The sequence below is a fragment of the Cyclopterus lumpus genome, chromosome 17, assembly GCF_009769545.1.
Source record: "Cyclopterus lumpus isolate fCycLum1 chromosome 17, fCycLum1.pri, whole genome shotgun sequence".
Taxonomy (NCBI): Eukaryota; Metazoa; Chordata; class Actinopteri; order Perciformes; family Cyclopteridae; genus Cyclopterus; species Cyclopterus lumpus.
Genome location: NC_046982.1, coordinates 19,111,385 through 19,130,410, shown reverse-complemented (window position 1 = coordinate 19,130,410; position 19,026 = coordinate 19,111,385). Strand labels below are relative to the sequence as shown.

Here is a 19,026-nt window from a genome sequence, read left to right as displayed (position 1 = left end):
GAATCCAACGCCTTAACCACTCGGCCATCACAGCTGTTTATACATGGCAGTACCACTGTCGTCCACAGGGACAGCCAAAGTCAACACAAACTTGAAAGTCGTTGTTGGAGCTTTAAGTATGAGTGAGTATTTAAGACCGGTTGTATGCACAGACAACTTGGGTCATTGCATTAAATCTTTAGACTTGAAAAATTGTGAGTAGAAATTCAAACATGCGTTTGAAGACCCAGTGACTATCAAGTCCAACCTTGTTTCTGATGTTGCATAGGTTAGAAGTAAAAAGGAGAGGAATTTCCCATGTTTCCCTAATACGCTGTGAGCAGGGTTTGAACCTGCGAGGGGAACCCCATTGGATTTCAAGTCCAACGCCTTAACCACTCGGCCATCACAGCTTAAAATTTACAATTTGACACGTATGTCAAAGGCGGCTATAGTATTCATTCAACTGGCCACAATGTGTAGTTCACACAGAACGTTAAATGAAACCCCGCCATGGGTCTGCCCATTGACAATTTAATAAAGTTATTTGAAACAAAGCTGATGCATCCTCAACAAAGTTGACAATTTTAACGTGCACAGGAAGACCCCATTAGATATCGGGGCCAAACCCTTTATATTAGACAATAAAAACACGTGAGGTTTTTTCTCATGTGACTCTAGTGCTCGGCAACCCTACAGCTTTCGTCCACAGGGACCGGTGAAGTCAACCCAAAATGAAAGTTTCCTGTTGTAAGAAAAGCAATCTCGTGGATTGAATGGTTGCGTTGACAGTGGAACCCTGACACGCCCTGTCAGTTTGATCAACAGCTGATCAAACTGTGGATTTTGAACCAGTCACCTTGTATTTACATTTTGACCTAATCTGGATTTAATGGAAGATTCACTGCATTCAATTGGAGCCAACATTGGCGCAACCACTGAACCAAATTAAGATCCTGCTTAAAACGCTGTGAGTAGGGTTTGAACCTACGCGGAAGATCCCATTGGATTTCGAATCCAACGCCTTAACCACTCGGCCATCACAGCTGTTTATACATGGCAGTACCACTGTTGTCCACAGGGACAGCCAAAGTCAACACACAAACTTGAAAGTCGTTGTTGGAGCTTTAAGTATGAGTGAGTATTTAAGCCGGTTTTATGCACAGACAACTTGGGTCATTGCATTAAAGCTTTAGACTTGAACAATTGTGAGTAGGATTCAAACATGCGTGTGAAGACCCAGTGACTATCAAGTCCAACCTTGTTTCTGATGTTGCATAGGTTAGAAGTAAAAGAGAGGAGTTTCCCATGTCTCCCTAATACACTGTGAGCAGGGTTTGAACCTGCGAGGGGACCCCATTGGATTTCAAGTCCACGCCTTAACCTCTCGGGCCATCACAGCTTAAAATTTACAATTTGACACGTATGCCAAAGGCGCTATAGTATTCATTCAACTGGCCACAATGTGTAGTTCACACAGAACGTTAAATGAAACCCCGCCATGGGTCTGCCCATTGACAATTTAATAAAGTTATTTGAAACAAAGCTGATGCATCCTCAACAAAGTTGACCATTTTAACGTGCACAGGAAGACCCCATTAGATATCGGGGCCAAACCCTTTATATTAGACAATAAAAACACGTGAGGTTTTTTTTTCTCATGTGACTCTAGTGCTCGGCAACCCTACAGCTTTCGTCCACAGGGACCGGTGAAGTCAACCCAAAATGAAAGTTTCCTGTTGTAAGAAAAGCAATCTCGTGGATTGAATGGTTGCGTTGACAGTGGAACCCTGACACGCCCTGTCAGTTTTGATCAACAGCTGATCAAACTGTGGATTTTGAACCAGTCACCTTGTATTTACATTTGGACCTAATCTGGATTTAATGGAAGATTCACTGCATTCAATTGGAGCCAACATTGGCGCAACCACTGAACCAATTTAAGATCCTGATTAAAACGCTGTGAGTAGGGTTTGAACCTACGCGGGAAGATCCCATTGGATTTCGAATCCAACGCCTTAACCACTCGCCATCACAGCTGTTTATACATGGCAGTACCACTGTCGTCCACAGGGACAGCCAAAGTCAACACAAACTTGAAAGTCGTTGTTGGAGCTTTAAGTATGAGTGAGTATTTAAGACCGGTTGTATGCACAGACAACTTGGGTCATTGCATTATATCTTTAGACTTGAAAAATTGTGAGTAGAAATTCAAACATGCGTTTGAAGACCCAGTGACTATCAAGTCCAACCTTGTTTCTGATGTTGCATAGGTTAGAAGTAAAAAGGAGAGAATTTCCCATGTTTCCCTAATACACTGTGAGCAGGGTTTGAACCTGCGAGGAGACCCCATTGGATTTCAAGTCCAACGCCTTAACCACTCGGCCATCACAGCTTAAAATTTACAATTTGACACGTATGCCAAAGGCGGCTATAGTATTCATTCAACTGGCCACAATGTGTAGTTCACACAGAACGTTAAATGAAACCCCGCCATGGGTCTGCCCATTGACAATTTAATAAAGTTATTTGAAACAAAGCTGATGCATCCTCAACAAAGTTGACCATTTTAACGTGCACAGGAAGACCCCATTAGATATCGGGGCCAAACCCTTTATATTAGACAATAAAACACGTGAGGTTTTTTCTCATGTGACTCTAGTGCTCGGCAACCCTACAGCTTTCGTCCACAGGGACCGGTGAAGTCAACCCAAAATGAAAGTTTCCTGTTGTAAGAAAAGCAATCTCGTGGATTGAATGGTTGCGTTGACAGTGGAACCCTGACACGCCCTGTCAGTTTGATCAACAGCTGATCAAACTGTGGATTTTGAACCAGTCACCTTGTATTTACATTTTGACCTAATCTGGATTTAATGGAAGATTCACTGCATTCAATTGGAGCCAACATTGGCGCAACCACTGAACCAAATTAAGATCCTACTTAAAAGCTGTGAGTAGGGTTTGAACCTACGCGGAAGATCCCATTGGATTTCGAATCCAACGCCTTAACCACTCGGCCATCACAGCTGTTTATACATGGCAGTACCACTGTTGTCCACAGGGACAGCCAAAGTCAACACAACTTGAAAGTCGTTGTTGGAGCTTTAAGTATGAGTGAGTATTTAAGACCGGTTGTATGCACAGACAACTTGGGCATTGCATTAAACTTTAGACTTGAACAATTGTGAGTAGGATTCAAACATGCGTGTGAAGACCCAGTGACTATCAGTCCAACCTTGTTTCTGATGTTGCATAGGTTAGAAGTAAAAAGGAGAAGAATTTCCCATGTTTCCCTAATACGCTGTGAGCAGGGTTTGAACCTGCGAGGGGAGACCCCATTGGATTTCGAGTCCAACGCCTTAACCACTCGGCCATCACAGCTTAAAATTTACAATTTGACAGGTATGCCAAAGGCGGCTATAGTATTCATTCAACTGGCCACAATGTGTAGTTCACACAGAACGTTAATGAAACCCCGCCATGGTCTGCCCATTGACAATTTAATAAAGTTATTTGAAACAAAGCTGATGCATCCTCAACAAAGTTGACCATTTTAACGTGCACAGGAAGACCCCATTAGATATCGGGGCCAAACCCTTTATATTAGACAATAAAAACACGTGAGGTTTTTTCTCATGTGACTCTAGTGCTCGGCAACCCTAAGCTTTCGTCCACAGGGACCGTGAAGTCAACCCAAATGAAAGTTTCCTGTTGTAAAAAAGCAATCTCGTGGATTGAATGGTTGCGTTGACAGTGGAAACCCTGACACGCCCTGTCAGTTTGATCAACAGCTGATCAAACTGTGGATTTTGAACCAGTCACATTGTATTTACATTTTGACCTAATCTGGATTTAATGGAAGATTCACTGCATTCAATTGGAGCCAACATTGGCGCAACCACTGAAACAAATTAAGATCCTGCTTAAAACGCTGTGAGTAGGGTTTGAACCTACGCGGGAAGATCCCATTGGATTTCGAATCCAACGCCTTAACCACTCGGCCATCACAGCTGTTTATACATGCAGTACCACTGTTGTCCCACAGGGACAGCCAAAGTCAACACAAACTTGAAAGTCGTTGTTGGAGCTTTAAGTATGAGTGAGTATTTAAGACCGGTTTTATGCACAGACAACTTGGGTCATTGCATTAAAGCTTTAGACTTGAACAATTGTGAGTAGGATTCAAACATGCGTGTGAAGACCCAGTGACTATCAAGTCCAACCTTGTTTCTGATGTTGCATAGGTTAGAAGTAAAAAGGAGAGGAATTTCCCATGTTTCCCTAATACACTGTGAGCAGGGTTTGAACCTGCGAGGGGAGACCCCATTGGATTTCAAGTCCAACGCCTTAACCACTCGGCCCACAGCTTAAAATTTACAATTTGACACGTATGCCAAAGGCGGCTATAGTATTCATTCAACTGGCCACAATGTGTAGTTCACACAGAACGTTAATGAAACCCCGCCATGGGTCTGCCCATTGACAATTTAATAAAGTTATTTGAAACAAAGCTGATGCATCCTCAACAAAGTTGACCATTTTAACGTGCACAGGAAGACCCCATTAGATATCGGGGCCAAACCCTTTATATTAGACAATAAAAACACGTGAGGTTTTTTCTCATGTGACTCTAGTGCTCGGCAACCCTACAGCTTTCGTCCACAGGGACCGGTGAAGTCAACCCAAAATGAAAGTTTCCTGTTGTAAGAAAAGCAATCTCGTGGATTGAATGGTTGCGTTGACAGTGGAACCCTGACACGCCTCTGTCAGTTTGATCAACAGCTGATCAAACTGTGGATTTTGAACCAGTCACCTTGTATTTACATTTGACCTAATCTGGATTTAATGGAAGATTCACTGCATTCAATTGGAGCCAACATTGGCGCAACCACTGAACCAAATTTAAGATCCTGATTAAAAACGCTGTGAGTAGGGTTTGAACCTACGCGGGAAGATCCCATTGGATTTCGAATCCAACGCCTTAACCACTCGGCCATCACAGCTGTTTATACATGGCAGTACCACTGTCGTCCACAGGGACAGCCAAAGTCAACACAAACTTGAAAGTCGTTGTTGGAGCTTTAAGTATGAGTGAGTATTTAAGACCGGTTGTATGCACAGACAACTTGGGTCATTGCATTATCTTTAGACTTGAAAATTGTGAGTAGAAATTCAAACATGCGTTTGAAGACCCAGTGACTATCAAGTCCAACCTTGTTTCTGATGTTGCATAGGTTAGAAGTAAAAAGAGAGGAATTTCCCATGTTTCCTAATACGCTGTGAGCAGGGTTTGAACCTGCGAGGGGAGACCCCATTGGATTTCAAGTCCAACGCCTTAACCACTCGGCCATCACAGCTTAAAATTTACAATTTGACACGTATGTCAAAGGCGGCTATAGTATTCATTCAACTGGCCACAATGTGTAGTTCACACAGAACGTTAAATGAAACCCCGCCATGGGTCTGCCCATTGACAATTTAATAAAGTTATTTGAAACAAAGCTGATGCATCCTCAACAAAGTTGACCATTTTTAACGTGCACAGGAAGACCCCATTAGATATCGGGGCCAAACCCTTTATATTAGACAATAAAAACACGTGAGGTTTTTTCTCATGTGACTCTAGTGCTCGGCAACCCTACAGCTTTCGTCCACAGGGACCGTGAAGTCAACCCAAAATGAAAGTTTCCTGTTGTAAGAAAGCAATCTCGTGGATTGAATGGTTGCGTTGACAGTGGAACCCTGACACGCCCTGTCAGTTTGATCAACAGCTGATCAAACTGTGGATTTTGAACCAGTCACCTTGTATTTACATTTTGACCTAATCTGGATTTAATGGAAGATTCACTGCATTCAATTGGAGCCAACATTGGCGCAACCACTGAACCAAATTAAGATCCTGCTTAAAACGCTGTGAGTAGGGTTTGAACCTACGCGGGAAGATCCCATTGGATTTCGAATCCAACGCCTTAACCACTCGGCCATCACAGCTGTTTATACATGGCAGTACCACTGTCGTCCACAGGGACAGCCAAAGTCAACACAAACTTGAAAGTCGTTGTTGGAGCTTTAAGTATGAGTGAGTATTTAAGACCGGTTGTATGCACAGACAACTTGGGTCATTGCATTATATCTTTAGACTTGAAAAATTGTGAGTAGAAATTCAAACATGCGTTTGAAGACCCAGTGACTATCAAGTCCAACCTTGTTTCTGATGTTGCATAGGTTAGAAGTAAAAAGGAGAGGAATTTCCCATGTTTCCCTAATACGCTGTGAGCAGGGTTTGAACCTGCGAGGGGAACCCCATTGGATTTCAAGTCCAACGCCTTAACCACTCGGCCATCACAGCTTAAAATTTACAATTTGACACGTATGTCAAAGGCGGCTATAGTATTCATTCAACTGGCCACAATGTGTAGTTCACACAGAACGTTAAATGAAACCCCGCCATGGGTCTGCCCATTGACAATTTAATAAAGTTATTTGAAACAAAGCTGATGCATCCTCAACAAAGTTGACCATTTTAACGTGCACAGGAAGACCCCATTAGATATCGGGGCCAAACCCTTTATATTAGACAATAAAACACGTGAGTTTTTTCTCATGTGACTCTAGTGCTCGGCAACCCTACAGCTTTCGTCCACAGGGACCGGTGAAGTCAACCCAAAATGAAAGTTTCCTGTTGTAAGAAAAGCAATCTCGTGGATTGAATGGTTGCGTTGACAGTGGAACCCTGACACGCCCTGTCAGTTTGATCAACAGCTGATCAAACTGTGGATTTTGAACCAGTCATCTTGTATTTACATTTGGACCTAATCTGGATTTAATGGAAGATTCACTGCATTCAATTGGAGCCAACATTGGCGCAACCACTGAAACAAATTAAGATCCTGCTTAAAACGCTGTGAGTAGGGTTTGAACCTACGCGGGAAGATCCCATTGGATTTCGAATCCAACGCCTTAACCACTCGGCCATCACAGGCTGTTTATACATGGCAGTACCACTGTTGTCCACAGGGACAAGCCAAAGTCAACACAAACTTGAAAGTCGTTGTTGGAGCTTTAAGTATGAGTGAGTATTTAAGACCGGTTTATGCACAGACAACTTGGGTCATTGCATTAAAGCTTTAGACTTGAACAATTGTGAGTAGGATTCAAACATGCGTGTGAAGACCCAGTGACTATCAAGTCCAACCTTGTTTCTGATGTTGCATAGGTTAGAAGTAAAAAGGAGAGGAATTTCCCATGTTTCCCTAATACACTGTGAGCAGGGTTTGAACCTGCGAGGGGAGACCCCATTGGATTTCAAGTCCAACGCCTTAACCACTCGGGCCATCACAGCTTAAAATTTACAATTTGACAAACGTATGCCAAAGGCGGCTATAGTATTCAGTCAACTGGCCACAATGTGTATTCACACAGAACGTTAAATGAAACCCCGCCATGGGTCTGCCCATTGACAATTTAATAAAAGTTATTTGAAACAAAGCTGATGCAGTCCTCAACAAAGTTGACCATTTTAACGTGCACAGGAAGACCCCATTAGATATCGGGGCCAAACCCTTTATATTAGACATAAAAACACGTGAGGTTTTTTCTCATGTGACTCTAGTGCTCGGCACCCTACAGCTTTCGTCCACAGGGACCGGTGAAAGTCAACCCAAAATAAAGTTTCCTTGTTGTAAGAAAAGCAATCTCGTGGATTGAATGGTTGCGTTGACAGTGGAACCCTGACACGCCTGTCAGTTTGATCAACAGCTGATCAAACTGTGGATTTTGAACCAGTCACCTTGTATTTACATTTGACCTAATCTGGATTTAATGGAAGATTCACTGCATTCAATTGGAGCCAACATTGGCGCAACCACTGAACCAATTAAGATCCTGCTTAAAACGCTGTGAGTAGGGTTTGAACCTACGCGGGAAGATCCCATTGGATTTCGAATCCAACGCCTTAACCACTCGGCCATCACAGCTGTTTATACATGGCAGTACCACTGTCGTCCACAGGGACAGCCAAAGTCAACACAAACTTGAAAGTCGTTGTTGGAGCTTTAAGTATGAGTGAGTATTTAAGACCGGTTGTATGCACAGACAACTTGGGTCATTGCATTATATCTTTAGACTTGAAAAATTGTGAGTAGAAATTCAAACATGCGTTTGAAGACCCAGTGACTATCAAGTCCAACCTTGTTTCTGATGTTGCATAGGTTAGAAGTAAAAAGGAGAGGAATTTCCCATGTTTCCCTAATACGCTGTGAGCAGGGTTTGAACCTGCGAGGGGAGACCCCATTGGATTTCAAGTCCAACGCCTTAACCACTCGGCCATCACAGCTTAAAATTTACAATTTGACAGGTATGCCAAAGGCGGCTATAGTATTCATTCAACTGGCCACAATGTGTAGTTCACACAGAACGTTAAATGAAACCCCCGCCATGGGTCTGCCCATTGACATTTAATAAAGTTATTTGAAACAAAGCTGATGCATCCTCAACAAAGTTGACCATTTTAACGTGCACAGGAAGACCCCATTAGATATCGGGGCCAAACCCTTTATTATTAGACAATAAAAACACGTGAGGTTTTTTCTCATGTGACTCTAGTGCTCGGCAACCCTACAGCTTTCGTCCACAGGGACCGGTGAAGTCAACCCAAAATGAAAGTTTCCTGTTGTAAGAAAAGCAATCTCGTGGATTGAATGGTTGCGTTGACAGTGGAACCCTGACACGCCCTGTCAGTTTGATCAACAGCTGATCAAAACTGTGGATTTTGAACCAGTCACATTGTATTTACATTTTGACCTATCTGGATTTAATGGAAGATTCACTGCATTCAATTGGAGCCAACATTGGCGCAACCACTGAAACAAATTAAGATCCTGCTTAAAACGCTGTGAGTAGGGTTTGAACCTACGCGGGAAGATCCCATTGGATTTCGAATCCAACGCCTTAACCACTCGGCCATCACAGCTGTTTATACATGGCAGTACCACTGTTGTCCACAGGGACAGCCAAAGTCAACACAAACTTGAAAGTCGTTGTTGGAGCTTTAAGTATGAGTGAGTATTTAAGACCGGTTTTATGCACAGACAACTTGGGTCATTGCATTAAAGCTTTAGACTTGAACAATTGTGAGTAGGATTCAAACATGCGTGTGAAGACCCAGTGACTATCAAGTCCAAACCTTGTTTCTGATGTTGCATAGGTTAGAAGTAAAAAGGAGAGGAATTTCCCATGTTTCCCTAATACACTGTGAGCAGGGTTTGAACCTGCGAGGGGAGACCCCATTGGATTTCAAGTCCAACGCCTTAACCACTCGGCCATCACAGCTTAAAATTTACAATTTGACACGTATGCCAAAGGCGGCTATAGTATTCATTCAACTGGCCACAATGTGTAGTTCACACAGAACGTTTAAATGAAACCCCGCCATGGGTCCTGCCCATTGACAATTTAATAAAGTTATTTGAAACAAAGCTGATGCATCCTCAACAAGTTGACCATTTTAACGTGCACAGGAAGACCCCATTAGATATCGGGGCCAAACCCTTTATATTAGACAATAAAAACACGTGAGGTTTTTTCTCATGTGACTCTAGTGCTCGGCAACCCTACAGCTTTCGTCCACAGGGACCGGTGAAGTCAACCCAAAATGAAAGTTTCCTGTTGTAAGAAAAGCAATCTCGTGGATTGAATGGTTGCGTTGACAGTGGAACCCTGACACGCCCTGTCAGTTTGATCAACAGCTGATCAAACTGTGGATTTTGAACCAGTCATCTTGTATTTACATTTGGACCTAATCTGGATTTAATGGAAGATTCACTGCATTCAATTGGAGCCAACATTGGCGCAACCACTGAACCAATTTAAGATCCTGATTAAAACGCTGTGAGTAGGGTTTGAACCTACGCGGGAAGATCCCATTGGATTTCGAATCCAACGCCTTAACCACTCGGCCATCACAGCTGTTTATACATGGCAGTACCACTGTCGTCCACAGGGACAGCCAAAGTCAACACAAACTTGAAAGTCGTTGTTGGAGCTTTAAGTATGAGTGAGTATTTAAGACCGGTTGTATGCACAGACAACTTGGGTCATTGCATTAAATCTTTAGACTTGAAAAATTGTGAGTAGGATTCAAACATGCGTTTGAAGACCCAGTGACTATCAAGTCCAACCTTGTTTCTGATGTTGCATAGGTTAGAAGTAAAAAGGAGAGGAATTTCCCATGTTTCCATAATACTCTGTGAGCAGGGTTTGAACCTGCGAGGGGAGACCCCATTGGATTTCAAGTCCAACGCCTTAACCACTCGGCCATCACAGCTTAAAATTTACAATTTGACACGTATGTCAAAGGCGGCTATAGTATTCATTCAACTGGCCACAATGTGTAGTTCACACAGAACGTTAAATGAAACCCCGCCATGGGTCTGCCCATTGACAATTTAATAAAGTTATTTGAAACAAAGCTGATGCATCCTCAACAAAGTTGACAATTTTAACGTGCACAGGAAGACCCCATTAGATATCGGGGCCAAACCCTTTATATTAGACAATAAAAACACGTGAGGTTTTTCTCATGTGACTCTAGTGCTCGGCAACCCTACAGCTTTCGTCCACAGGGACCGGTGAAGTCAACCCAAATGAAAGTTTCCTGTTGTAAGAAAAGCAATCTCGTGGATTGAATGGTTGCGTTGACAGTGGAACCCTGACACGCCCTGTCAGTTTGATCAACAGCTGATCAAACTGTGGATTTTGAACCAGTCACATTGTATTTACATTTTGACCTAATCTGGATTTAATGGAAGATTCACTGCATTCAATTGGAGCCAACATTGGCGCAACCACTGAAACAAATTAAGATCCTGCTTAAAACGCTGTGAGTAGGGTTTGAACCTACGCGGGAAGATCCCATTGGATTTCGAATCCAACGCCTTAACCACTCGGCCATCACAGCTGTTTATACATGGCAGTACCACTGTCGTCCACAGGGACAGCCAAAGTCAACACAAACTTGAAAGTCGTTGTTGGAGCTTTAAGTATGAGTGAGTATTTAAGACCGGTTGTATGCACAGACAACTTGGGTCATTGCATTAAATCTTTAGACTTGAAAAATTGTGAGTAGGATTCAAACATGCGTTTGAAGACCCAGTGACTATCAAGTCCAACCTTGTTTCTGATGTTGCATAGGTTAGAAGTAAAAAGGAGAGGAATTTCCCATGTTTCCCTAATACGCTGTGAGCAGGGTTTGAACCTGCGAGGGGAGACCCCATTGGATTTCAAGACCAACGCCTTAACCACTCGGCCATCACAGCTTAAAATTTACAATTTGACACGTATGTCAAAGGCGGCTATAGTATTCATTCAACTGGCCACAATGTGTAGTTCACACAGAACGTTAAATGAAACCCCGCCATGGGTCTGCCCATTGACAATTTAATAAAGTTATTTGAAACAAAGCTGATGCATCCTCAACAAAGTTGACAATTTTAACGTGCACAGGAAGACCCCATTAGATATCGGGGCCAAACCCTTTATATTAGACAATAAAAACACGTGAGGTTTTTTCTCATGTGACTCTAGTGCTCGGCAACCCTACAGCTTTCGTCCACAGTGACCGGTGAAGTCGACCCAAAATGAAAGTTTCCTGTTGTAAGAAAAGCAATCTCGTGGATTGAATGGTTGCGTTGACAGTGGAACCCTGACACGCCCTGTCAGTTTGATCAACAGCTGATCAAACTGTGGATTTTGAACCAGTCACCTTGTATTTACATTTGGACCTAATCTGGATTTAATGGAAGATTCACTGCATTCAATTGGAGCCAACATTGGCGCAACCACTGAACCAAATTAAGATCCTGCTTAAAATGCTGTGAGTAGGGTTTGAACCTACGCAGGAAGATCCCATTGGATTTCGAATCCAACGCCTTAACCACTCGGCCATCACAGCTGTTTATACATGGCAGTACCACTGTCGTCCACAGGGACAGCCAAAGTCAACACAAACTTGAAAGTCGTTGTTGGAGCTTTAAGTATGAGTGAGTATTTAAGACCGGTTGTATGCACAGACAACTTGGGTCATTGCATTAAATCTTTAGACTTGAAAAATTGTGAGTAGAAATTCAAACATGCGTTTGAAGACCCAGTGACTATCAAGTCCAACCTTGTTTCTGATGTTGCATAGGTTAGAAGTAAAAAGGAGAGGAATTTCCCATGTTTCCCTAATACGCTGTGAGCAGGGTTTGAACCTGCGAGGGGAGACCCCATTGGATTTCAAGTCCAACGCCTTAACCACTCGGCCATCACAGCTTAAAATTTACAATTTGACACGTATGTCAAAGGCGGCTATAGTATTCATTCAACTGGCCACAATGTGTAGTTCACACAGAACGTTAAATGAAACCCCGCCATGGGTCTGCCCATTGACAATTTAATAAAGTTATTTGAAACAAAGCTGATGCATCCTCAACAAAGTTGACAATTTTAACGTGCACAGGAAGACCCCATTAGATATCGGGGCCAAACCCTTTATATTAGACAATAAAAACACGTGAGGTTTTTTCTCATGTGACTCTAGTGCTCGGCAACCCTACAGCTTTCGTCCACAGTGACCGGTGAAGTCGACCCAAAATGAAAGTTTCCTGTTGTAAGAAAAGCAATCTCGTGGATTGAATGGTTGCGTTGACAGTGGAACCCTGACACGCCCTGTCAGTTTGATCAACAGCTGATCAAACTGTGGATTTTGAACCATCCATCCATCCATCCATCCATCCATTTTCAATACCACTTATCCTCATTAGGGTCGCGGGGGCGCTGGAGCCTATCCCAGCTGACATAGGGCGAAGGCAGGGGACACCCTGGACAGGCCGCCAGTCCATCGAGGGCACATGTAGGGACATAGAACCATTCACTCTCATATTCACACCTATGGGCAATTTAGAGATCAATTAACCTGCAGCATGTCTTTGGACTGTGGGAGGAAGCCAGAGAGCCCGGAGAGAACCCACGCTGCCACGGGGAGAACATGCAAACTCCACACAGAAGGACCGCTCCGACTGGGAATCGAACCCGCGGCCCTCTTGCTGTGAGGCGACAGTGCTAGCCACTACACCACCGTGATTTTGAACCAGTCACCTTGTATTTACATTTTGACCTAATCTGGATTTAATGGAAGATTCACTGCATTCAATTGGAGCCAACATTGGCGCAACCACTGAACCAAATTAAGATCCTGCTTAAAACGCTGTGAGTAGGGTTTGAACCTACGCGGGAAGATCCCATTGGATTTCGAATCCAACGCCTTAACCACTCGGCCATCACAGCTGTTTATACTTGGCAGTACCACTGTTGTCCACAGGGACAGCCAAAGTCAACACAAACTTGAAAGTCGTTGTTGGAGCTTTAAGTATGAGTGAGTATTTAAGACCGGTTGTATGCACAGACAACTTGGGTCATTGCATTAAAGCTTTAGACTTGAACAATTGTGAGTAGGATTCAAACATGCGTGTGAAGACCCAGTGACTATCAAGTCCAACCTTGTTTCTGATGTTGCATAGGTTAGAAGTAAAAAGGAGAGGAATTTCCCATGTTTCCCTAATACGCTGTGAGCAGGGTTTGAACCTGCGAGGGGAGACCCCATTGGATTTCAAGTCCAACGCCTTAACCACTCGGCCATCACAGCTTAAAATTTACAATTTGACACGTATGTCAAAGGCGGCTATAGTATTCATTCAACTGGCCACAATGTGTAGTTCACACAGAACGTTAAATGAAACCCCGCCATGGGTCTGCCCATTGACAATTTAATAAAGTTATTTGAAACAAAGCTGATGCATCCTCAACAAAGTTGACCATTTTAACGTGCACAGGAAGACCCCATTAGATATCGGGGCCAAACCCTTTATATTAGACAATAAAAACACGTGAGGTTTTTTCTCATGTGACTCTAGTGCTCGGCAACCCTACAGCTTTCGTCCACAGGGACCGGTGAAGTCAACCCAAAATGAAAGTTTCCTGTTGTAAGAAAAGCAATCTCGTGGATTGAATGGTTGCATTGACAGTGGAACCCTGACACGCCCTGTCAGTTTGATCAACAGCTGATCAAACTGTGGATTTTGAACCAGTCACCTTGTATTTACATTTTGACCTAATCTGGATTTAATGGAAGATTCACTGCATTCAATTGGAGCCAACATTGGCGCAACCACTGAACCAAATTAAGATCCTGCTTAAAACGCTGTGAGTAGGGTTTGAACCTACGCGGGAAGATCCCATTGGATTTCGAATCCAACGCCTTAACCACTCGGCCATCACAGCTGTTTATACATGGCAGTACCACTGTCGTCCACAGGGACAGCCAAAGTCAACACAAACTTGAAAGTCGTTGTTGGAGCTTTAAGTATGAGTGAGTATTTAAGACCGGTTTTATACACAGACAACTTGGGTCATTGCATTAAAGCTTTAGACTTGAACAATTGTGAGTAGGATTCAAACATGCGTGTGAAGACCCAGTGACTATCAAGTCCAACCTTGTTTCTGATGTTGCATAGGTTAGAAGTAAAAAGGAGAGGAATTTCCCATGTTTCCCTAATACGCTGTGAGCAGGGTTTGAACCTGCGAGGGGAGACCCCATTGGATTTCAAGTCCAACGCCTTAACCACTCGGCCATCACAGCTTAAAATTTACAATTTGACACGTATGTCAAAGGCGGCTATAGTATTCATTCAACTGGCCACAATGTGTAGTTCACACAGAACGTTAAATGAAACCCCGCCATGGGTCTGCCCATTGACAATTTAATAAAGTTATTTGAAACAAAGCTGATGCATCCTCAACAAAGTTGACAATTTTAACGTGCACAGGAAGACCCCATTAGATATCGGGGCCAAACCCTTTATATTAGACAATAAAAACACGTGAGGTTTTTTCTCATGTGACTCTAGTGCTCGGCAACCCTACAGCTTTCGTCCACAGTGACCGGTGAAGTCGACCCAAAATGAAAGTTTCCTGTTGTAAGAAAAGCAATCTCGTGGATTGAATGGTTGCGTTTGACAGTGGAACCCTGACACGCCCTGTCAGTTTGATCAGCTGTTGATCAAACTGTGGATTTTGAACCAGTCACCTTGTATTTACATTTTGACCTAATCTGGATTTAATGGAAGATTCACTGCATTCAATTGGAGCCAACATTGGCGCAACCACTGAACCAAATTAAGATCCTGCTTAAAATGCTGTGAGTAGGGTTTGAACCTACGCAGGAAGATCCCATTGGATTTCGAATCCAACGCCTTAACCACTCGGCCATCACAGCTGTTTATACATGGCAGTACCACTGTTGTCCACAGGGACAGCCAAAGTCAACACAAACTTGAAAGTCGTTGTTGGAGCTTTAAGTATGAGTGAGTATTTAAGACCGGTTGTATGCACAGACAACTTGGGTCATTGCATTAAAGCTTTAGACTTGAACAATTGTGAGTAGGATTCAAACATGCGTGTGAAGACCCAGTGACTATCAAGTCCAACCTTGTTTCTGATGTTGCATAGGTTAGAAGTAAAAAGGAGAGGAATTTCCCATGTTTCCCTAATACGCTGTGAGCAGGGTTTGAACCTGCGAGGGGAGACCCCATTGGATTTCAAGTACAACGCCTTAACCACTCGGCCATCACAGCTTAAAATTTACAATTTGACAGGTATGCCAAAGGCGGCTATAGTATTCATTCAACTGGCCACAATGTGTAGTTCACACAGAACGTTAAATGAAACCCCGCCATGGGTCTGCCCATTGACAATTTAATAAAGTTATTTGAAACAAAGCTGATGCATCCTCAACAAAGTTGACCATTTTAACGTGCACAGGAAGACCCCATTAGATATCGGGGCCAAACCCTTTATATTAGACAATAAAAACACGTGAGGTTTTTTCTCATGCGACTCTAGTGCTCGGCAACCCTACAGCTTTCGTCCACAGGGACCGGTGAAGTCAACCCAAAATGAAAGTTTCCTGTTGTAAGAAAAGCAATCTCGTGGATTGAATGGTTGCGTTGACAGTGGAACCCTGACACGCCCTGTCAGTTTGATCAACAGCTGATCAAACTGTGGATTTTGAACCAGTCACCTTGTATTTACATTTGGACCTAATCTGGATTCAATGGAAGATTCACTGCATTCAATTGGAGCCAACATTGGCGCAACCACTGAACCAAATTAAGATCCTGCTTAAAACGCTGTGAGTAGGGTTTGAACCTACGCGGGAAGATCCCATTGGATTTCAAATCCAACGCCTTAACCACTCGGCCATCACAGCTGTTTGTACATGGCAGTACCACTGTCGTCCACAGGGACAGCCAAAGTCAACACAAACTTGAAAGTCGTTGTTGGAGCTTTAAGTATGAGTGAGTATTTAAGACCGGTTGTATGCACAGACAACTTGGGTCATTGCATTAAATCTTTAGACTTGAAAAATTGTGAGTAGGATTCAAACATGCGTTTGAAGACCCAGTGACTATCAAGTCCAACCTTGTTTCTGATGTTGCATAGGTTAGAAGTAAAAAGGAGAGGAATTTCCCATGTTTCCCTAATACGCTGTGAGCAGGGTTTGAACCTGCGAGGGGAGACCCCATTGGATTTCAAGTCCAACGCCTTAACCACTCGGCCATCACAGCTTCAAATTTACAATTTGACACGTATGTCAAAGGCGGCTATAGTATTCATTCAACTGGCCACAATGTGTAGTTCACACAGAACGTTAAATGAAACCCCGCCATGGGTCTGCCCATTGACAATTTAATAAAGTTATTTGAAACAAAGCTGATGCATCCTCAACAAAGTTGACAATTTTAACGTGCACAGGAAGACCCCATTAGATATCGGGGCCAAACCCTTTATATTAGACAATAAAAACACGTGAGGTTTTTTCTCATGTGACTCTAGTGCTCGGCAACCCTACAGCTTTCGTCCACAGGGACCGGTGAAGTCGACCCAAAATGAAAGTTTCCTGTTGTAAGAAAAGCAATCTCGTGGATTGAATGGTTGCGTTGACAGTGGAACCCTGACACGCCCTGTCAGTTTCATCAACAGCTGATCAAACTGTGGATTTTGAACCAGTCACCTTGTATTTACATTTTGACCTAATCTGGATTTAATGGAAGATTCACTGCATTCAATTGGAGCCAACATTGGCGCAACCACTGAACCAAATTAAGATCCTGCTTAAAACGCTGTGAGTAGGGTTTGAACCTACGCTGGAAGATCCCATTGGATTTCGAATCCAACGCCTTAACCACTCGGCCATCACAGCTGTTCATACTTGGCAGTACCACTGTTGTCCACAGGGACAGCCAAAGTCAACACAAACTTGAAAGTCGTTGTTGGAGCTTTAAGTATGAGTGAGTATTTAAGACCGGTTGTATGCACAGACAACTTGGGTCATTGCATTAAAGCTTTAGACTTGAACAATTGTGAGTAGGATTCAAACATGCGTGTGAAGACCCAGTGACTATCAAGTCCAACCTTGTTTCTGATGTTGCATAGGTTAGAAGTAAAAAGGAGAGGAATTTCCCATGTTTCCCTAATACGCTGTGAGCAGGGTTTGAACCTGCGAGGGGAGACCCCATTGGATTTCAAGTCCAACGCCTTAACCACTCGGCCATCACAGCTTAAAATTTACAATTTGACACGTATGTCAAAGGCGGCTATAGTATTCATTCAACTGGCCACAATGTGTAGTTCACACAGAACGTTAAATGAAACCCCGCCATGGGTCTGCCCATTGACAATTTAATAAAGTTATTTGAAACAAAGCTGATGCATCCTCAACAAAGTTGACCATTTTAACGTGCACAGGAAGACCCCATTAGATATCGGGGCCAAACCCTTTATATTAGACAATAAAAACACGTGAGGTTTTTTCTCATGTGACTCTAGTGCTCGGCAACCCTACAGCTTTCGTCCACAGGGACCGGTGAAGTCAACCCAAAATGAAAGTTTCCTGTTGTAAGAAAAGCAATCTCGTGGATTGAATGGTTGCGTTGACAGTGGAACCCTGACACGCCCTGTCAATTTGATCAACAGCTGATCAAACTGTGGATTTTGAACCAGTCACCTTGTATTTACATTTTTACCTAATCTGGATTTAATGGAAGATTCACTGCATTCAATTGGAGCCAACATTGGCGCAACCACTGAACCAAATTAAGATCCTGCTTAAAACGCTGTGAGTAGGGTTTGAACCTACGCGGGAAGATCCCATTGGATTTCGAATCCAACGCCTTAACCACTCGGCCATCACAGCTGTTTATACATGGCAGTACCACTGTTGTCCACAGGGACAGCTAAAGTCAACACAAACTTGAAAGTCGTTGTTGGAGCTTTAAGTATGAGTGAGTATTTAAGACCGGTTGTATGCACAGACAACTTGGGTCATTGCATTAAATCTTTAGACTTGAAAAATTGTGAGTAGGATTCAAACATGCGTTTGAAGACCCAGTGACTATCAAGTCCAACCTTGTTTCTGATGTTGCATAGGTTAGAAGTAAAAAGGAGAGGAATTTCCCATGTTTCCCTAATACGCTGTGAGCAGGGTTTGAACCTGCGAGGGGAGACCCCATTGGATTTCAAGTCCAACGCCTTAACCACTCGGCCATCACAGCTTAAAATTTACAATTTGACATGTATGTCAAAGGCGGCTATAGTATTCATTCAACTGGCCACAATGTGTAGTTCACACAGAACGTTAAATGAAACCCCGCCATGGGTCTGCCCATTGACAATTTAATAAAGTTATTTGAAACAAAGCTGATGCATCCTCAACAAAGTTGACAATTTTAACGTGCACAGGAAGACCCCATTAGATATCGGGGCCAAACCCTTTATATTAGACAATAAAAACACGTGAGGTTTTTTCTCATGTGACTCTAGTGCTCGGCAACCCTACAGCTTTCGTCCACAGGGACCGGTGAAGTCGACCCAAAATGAAAGTTTCCTGTTGTAAGAAAAGCAATCTCGTGGATTGAATGGTTGCGTTGACAGTGGAACCCTGACACGCCCTGT

At 43.2% G+C, this 19,026-nt stretch overlaps 37 non-coding genes across 37 annotated transcripts in view; all 37 read right to left on the bottom strand.

Annotated features, from left to right (window-relative positions):
• The window catches only part of trnas-cga, an 82-nt gene extending 48 nt beyond the window's left edge, over positions 1 to 34 (bottom strand). The window contains exon 1 of the tRNA in view: positions 1 to 34. This exon is cut by the window's left edge and continues 48 nt beyond it. This is a non-coding gene — a tRNA (tRNA-Ser).
• A 277-nt stretch (positions 35 to 311) lies between these two features.
• On the bottom strand, positions 312 to 392 carry trnas-uga. The gene has a single exon. It is a non-coding gene; the product is annotated as a tRNA-Ser (tRNA).
• Positions 393 to 945: 553 nt separating this feature from the next.
• Positions 946 to 1,026, bottom strand: trnas-cga. The gene has a single exon. It is a non-coding gene; the product is annotated as a tRNA-Ser (tRNA).
• A 911-nt stretch (positions 1,027 to 1,937) lies between these two features.
• trnas-cga lies at positions 1,938 to 2,018 on the bottom strand. The gene has a single exon. It is a non-coding gene; the product is annotated as a tRNA-Ser (tRNA).
• A 276-nt stretch (positions 2,019 to 2,294) lies between these two features.
• On the bottom strand, positions 2,295 to 2,374 carry trnas-uga. The gene has a single exon. It is a non-coding gene; the product is annotated as a tRNA-Ser (tRNA).
• Positions 2,375 to 2,925: 551 nt separating this feature from the next.
• On the bottom strand, positions 2,926 to 3,006 carry trnas-cga. Its single transcript has one exon. It is a non-coding gene; the product is annotated as a tRNA-Ser (tRNA).
• Positions 3,007 to 3,278: 272 nt separating this feature from the next.
• Positions 3,279 to 3,360, bottom strand: trnas-cga. The gene has a single exon. It is a non-coding gene; the product is annotated as a tRNA-Ser (tRNA).
• Positions 3,361 to 3,908: 548 nt separating this feature from the next.
• Positions 3,909 to 3,990, bottom strand: trnas-cga. Its single transcript has one exon. It is a non-coding gene; the product is annotated as a tRNA-Ser (tRNA).
• A 276-nt stretch (positions 3,991 to 4,266) lies between these two features.
• On the bottom strand, positions 4,267 to 4,346 carry trnas-uga. The gene has a single exon. It is a non-coding gene; the product is annotated as a tRNA-Ser (tRNA).
• A 554-nt stretch (positions 4,347 to 4,900) lies between these two features.
• Positions 4,901 to 4,982, bottom strand: trnas-cga. The gene has a single exon. It is a non-coding gene; the product is annotated as a tRNA-Ser (tRNA).
• A 272-nt stretch (positions 4,983 to 5,254) lies between these two features.
• Positions 5,255 to 5,336, bottom strand: trnas-uga. Its single transcript has one exon. It is a non-coding gene; the product is annotated as a tRNA-Ser (tRNA).
• A 552-nt stretch (positions 5,337 to 5,888) lies between these two features.
• trnas-cga lies at positions 5,889 to 5,970 on the bottom strand. The gene has a single exon. It is a non-coding gene; the product is annotated as a tRNA-Ser (tRNA).
• A 277-nt stretch (positions 5,971 to 6,247) lies between these two features.
• trnas-uga lies at positions 6,248 to 6,328 on the bottom strand. Its single transcript has one exon. It is a non-coding gene; the product is annotated as a tRNA-Ser (tRNA).
• A 551-nt stretch (positions 6,329 to 6,879) lies between these two features.
• trnas-cga lies at positions 6,880 to 6,961 on the bottom strand. Its single transcript has one exon. It is a non-coding gene; the product is annotated as a tRNA-Ser (tRNA).
• Positions 6,962 to 7,238: 277 nt separating this feature from the next.
• trnas-uga lies at positions 7,239 to 7,321 on the bottom strand. The gene has a single exon. It is a non-coding gene; the product is annotated as a tRNA-Ser (tRNA).
• A 552-nt stretch (positions 7,322 to 7,873) lies between these two features.
• trnas-cga lies at positions 7,874 to 7,955 on the bottom strand. Its single transcript has one exon. It is a non-coding gene; the product is annotated as a tRNA-Ser (tRNA).
• Positions 7,956 to 8,232: 277 nt separating this feature from the next.
• On the bottom strand, positions 8,233 to 8,314 carry trnas-uga. The gene has a single exon. It is a non-coding gene; the product is annotated as a tRNA-Ser (tRNA).
• Positions 8,315 to 8,868: 554 nt separating this feature from the next.
• On the bottom strand, positions 8,869 to 8,950 carry trnas-cga. Its single transcript has one exon. It is a non-coding gene; the product is annotated as a tRNA-Ser (tRNA).
• A 277-nt stretch (positions 8,951 to 9,227) lies between these two features.
• trnas-uga lies at positions 9,228 to 9,309 on the bottom strand. The gene has a single exon. It is a non-coding gene; the product is annotated as a tRNA-Ser (tRNA).
• Positions 9,310 to 9,863: 554 nt separating this feature from the next.
• On the bottom strand, positions 9,864 to 9,945 carry trnas-cga. The gene has a single exon. It is a non-coding gene; the product is annotated as a tRNA-Ser (tRNA).
• A 276-nt stretch (positions 9,946 to 10,221) lies between these two features.
• trnas-uga lies at positions 10,222 to 10,303 on the bottom strand. Its single transcript has one exon. It is a non-coding gene; the product is annotated as a tRNA-Ser (tRNA).
• A 551-nt stretch (positions 10,304 to 10,854) lies between these two features.
• trnas-cga lies at positions 10,855 to 10,936 on the bottom strand. Its single transcript has one exon. It is a non-coding gene; the product is annotated as a tRNA-Ser (tRNA).
• Positions 10,937 to 11,212: 276 nt separating this feature from the next.
• Positions 11,213 to 11,294, bottom strand: trnas-uga. Its single transcript has one exon. It is a non-coding gene; the product is annotated as a tRNA-Ser (tRNA).
• Positions 11,295 to 11,847: 553 nt separating this feature from the next.
• trnas-cga lies at positions 11,848 to 11,929 on the bottom strand. Its single transcript has one exon. It is a non-coding gene; the product is annotated as a tRNA-Ser (tRNA).
• Positions 11,930 to 12,206: 277 nt separating this feature from the next.
• Positions 12,207 to 12,288, bottom strand: trnas-uga. The gene has a single exon. It is a non-coding gene; the product is annotated as a tRNA-Ser (tRNA).
• Positions 12,289 to 13,220: 932 nt separating this feature from the next.
• trnas-cga lies at positions 13,221 to 13,302 on the bottom strand. The gene has a single exon. It is a non-coding gene; the product is annotated as a tRNA-Ser (tRNA).
• A 276-nt stretch (positions 13,303 to 13,578) lies between these two features.
• Positions 13,579 to 13,660, bottom strand: trnas-uga. The gene has a single exon. It is a non-coding gene; the product is annotated as a tRNA-Ser (tRNA).
• Positions 13,661 to 14,213: 553 nt separating this feature from the next.
• On the bottom strand, positions 14,214 to 14,295 carry trnas-cga. The gene has a single exon. It is a non-coding gene; the product is annotated as a tRNA-Ser (tRNA).
• Positions 14,296 to 14,571: 276 nt separating this feature from the next.
• Positions 14,572 to 14,653, bottom strand: trnas-uga. The gene has a single exon. It is a non-coding gene; the product is annotated as a tRNA-Ser (tRNA).
• Positions 14,654 to 15,207: 554 nt separating this feature from the next.
• Positions 15,208 to 15,289, bottom strand: trnas-cga. Its single transcript has one exon. It is a non-coding gene; the product is annotated as a tRNA-Ser (tRNA).
• Positions 15,290 to 15,565: 276 nt separating this feature from the next.
• Positions 15,566 to 15,647, bottom strand: trnas-uga. Its single transcript has one exon. It is a non-coding gene; the product is annotated as a tRNA-Ser (tRNA).
• A 553-nt stretch (positions 15,648 to 16,200) lies between these two features.
• On the bottom strand, positions 16,201 to 16,282 carry trnas-uga. The gene has a single exon. It is a non-coding gene; the product is annotated as a tRNA-Ser (tRNA).
• Positions 16,283 to 16,558: 276 nt separating this feature from the next.
• Positions 16,559 to 16,640, bottom strand: trnas-uga. The gene has a single exon. It is a non-coding gene; the product is annotated as a tRNA-Ser (tRNA).
• Positions 16,641 to 17,193: 553 nt separating this feature from the next.
• On the bottom strand, positions 17,194 to 17,275 carry trnas-cga. Its single transcript has one exon. It is a non-coding gene; the product is annotated as a tRNA-Ser (tRNA).
• Positions 17,276 to 17,551: 276 nt separating this feature from the next.
• Positions 17,552 to 17,633, bottom strand: trnas-uga. Its single transcript has one exon. It is a non-coding gene; the product is annotated as a tRNA-Ser (tRNA).
• Positions 17,634 to 18,186: 553 nt separating this feature from the next.
• Positions 18,187 to 18,268, bottom strand: trnas-cga. The gene has a single exon. It is a non-coding gene; the product is annotated as a tRNA-Ser (tRNA).
• A 276-nt stretch (positions 18,269 to 18,544) lies between these two features.
• Positions 18,545 to 18,626, bottom strand: trnas-uga. Its single transcript has one exon. It is a non-coding gene; the product is annotated as a tRNA-Ser (tRNA).
• Positions 18,627 to 19,026: the final 400 nt, after the last annotated feature.